Genomic DNA, 2,805 nt, shown 5'->3' with positions numbered 1-2,805 from the left:
CCAAGGCCACTCTGTGGGCATGGGCGAGGCCATTCGGACCTAGATGACGCGTGCCCATATTTGCGAGGCCACCAGGCGTGCGGGCGTGGCCGAGCGAGGCCACGTGGTGCGTACGGGCGTGGCCGAGCAAGGCCACCTGGTGTGTCCGAGTGTGGCCGAACGAGGCCACCTGGTGCGTACGGGCGTGGCCGAGCGAGGCCACCTGGTGCGTGCGGGCGTGGCCGAGCGAGGCCACCTGGTGTCCGAGCGTGGCCGAGCGAGGCCATGGCTTCTATGTTGTGTAAATGGGGGCTTCATGGCATCGATCTCATATTTTCCCTTGGTGAGATTTTGAGCATCAACACTTCCCCCCCAGTCTAGGAGAGTACCTTTAGGTGCTCTTGTAGACTATTCACCTTAGTTCTTATAAATAGGCCTTCATGCGTGGCTTAATATTTCCACCTTACTTCCTTGGCTTAGTGGTTTAGAGAACCCTTCCTTCAAGAGGTAGGGGGTTCAATCCCCCATTACCTCACTTTTTCCTTCAAGAAGTATGGGCTAATTTCTTGGGGTATCTATTTGGAGACTAATACATCCTTTTGGTCTATTTTTGCAGGCCAATACTGTGGCTCTACGGTTTCCCGACTCGTCTAGCAACCTCTCTGCGTCTACTGCTGAGAGGGACTGCCTTACAGCCCGGGTCCAGGAGCTCGAGAAAGAGCTTGAGATAACCTTGTCTGAGCTAAAGAAGGTTCGGGCCGAACTTGCCACCTCGTCAAGGAGGAAGCTAAAGGCGGTTGCAAAGGCCAAGGAGCTGAAGGACCAAGTTTCCATCCTGAAGAGCGAAATCCAAGCGACCAAGGATATCGTGACGGTGTCGCAGGAGAGGGTTACTTATTTAGAGGCTGAAGTCGAGTCTATCAGGGTCGAACTCCAGACTACAAGGGCCGAAGTCAAGGTTACCAAGACCCCTTGCAGGAGAGAAGTGCTTCCTTGGAGGCAGAGAAGACTGTCATTCAGTACAGGTCCATAGACCGCGTCCTTTACAACGTATGGAGGCAGGATCCAAATTTTGATTTCTCTTCTTTTGGTGAGCATGCCGTTGCTCGAGCGGCCATGTGGAGTGTCTCTTATTCTACTGCATTCGAGGCCCTTTTGAGCCTATATGATGGGGTTTGGATGGTTCCCCTCTTTTATTTACCAGGCTGGAGGTCCTTGGGAGCCAATGTGAAAGGGTTCACTAGGACCACTTTTGGTGCCCCTTGATTACTCTTATAAGGATATTTTGACCCCTTGGGTCCTAGCTATCCTTTTATATATTCTTGCGCACGCTTATTATTTTTTTGCGAGAAGCATCCCTCTCGTCATTATGCATAGTACTATTTTTGCAAGGGTCTATTTTAGGACCCTTTTTGGCTAGATGGCTTGGTGGCCGCTCTAGACTTATTAGTGTTGTCCCTATATACTTTTCTTTCGTAAGACCTTTTGGCCTCCTTGATGTTCACAAGGGTAGCTAATCCTTGTAAACCCAAGGGATGCCTTGCAAGGTCCTCTCCCTATTTTCTGTATTTAAGGACTTCGCCTAAGGCCCCGATATAAGGGGTCCTTCTAGGACCTCCGATTAAAGGGTCCTTTTTAGGGCCATGGTCCCTTTTGGGTCCTCCTGATGGAGGGCCCTTTTTAGGATCCTCCTGGGGCATAGGATCCTTTTTAGGATCCTGGTGCAAGGGGTTCTTCTTTGGGTTCTCCTGCTTGTTGCTTGCTTTGTCTTCACGGGCCACTTCCTCCTGATGGAGGGCCCTTTTTAAGATCCCCTATTAGAGGGTCCTTTTTAGGAGCCTCTTTTTTAGGAGTCTCCTTTTTAGGAGGGCGAGAGGTCCTTTTTAGGATCCTCCGTTAGAGGGCCCTTTTTAGGTTCCCCTCGCTAGCTGCATATTATTGCCTCCTGTCCTGTCCCCCAAGTGTTTGGTGAAATTTATTTCGGCTGACACTTTGGCTGATGCCCACGTAGCGAAGAAAAATAACACATGAAGTTGCAAATAGTTTCATTCATAACACGCGGTTTACAACTGACTTTGTAAATAAAAAAGGGGGTTACATCTAACTAGGAGGTTACCTAGGTAGCCTCTTTGATTCTTACTTGCTTAAGCTAAAACAACGAAGAACAAACTAAACATATGTTCTTTTGGCCCTGAGAGCTGAAGCCTTGCTGGTAGTACTTCTTGAGAGGCTCCGTAACCCGTGGGTCCAATCTTGTGCGGATCTAACTTGTGTGGGTCGCTCCTCCATACACAGCCATTGTCATTGGTATAGATGGTTTGGTGGCTGCGCAGAGGGACATGTTATAGCATTCCCTCGCTTCCTTCTGCTCCCCTTTCACGCATGATACTCCCCCAGGGGTTGGGAATTTCATAGCTAGGTGATACACAGAAGTTATCGCCTTCAATTCTCTCAGAGAGGGTCTCCCTAATACCGCATTGAAGGCTGAGGTGCACTCCACCACGACAAAGTTAGCCATTACGGTGGTTTGCTTGGGTTGCTCCCCCATGGTGAGGGCTAATTCGATTGTCCCTAGGGGTTGCATCGAATCTCCCGTAAACCCATACAAATTCGTAGTGCAAGGTTCTAGGTGACGGAGGCTCAACCCCATCTTCTCCAGCACTGGTCGATACAAAATGTCCACAGAGCTCCTGTTATCCACCATGACCCGACGTACCCTCATGTTAGCAAGCTGGGCGGTTAGCACCAGGGGGTCATTGTGAGGGAAACGCACCCCCTGTGCATCTTCTTCAGTGAAAGTTATTGAGTCATTCTCGCCTTTGAAGC

The sequence above is a fragment of the Humulus lupulus genome, chromosome 5 (genome assembly GCF_963169125.1).
Source record: "Humulus lupulus chromosome 5, drHumLupu1.1, whole genome shotgun sequence".
NCBI lineage: Eukaryota > Viridiplantae > Streptophyta > Magnoliopsida > Rosales > Cannabaceae > Humulus > Humulus lupulus.
The sequence above is the reverse complement of the archived record's forward strand: the minus strand, read 5'-3'. Positions refer to the sequence as shown.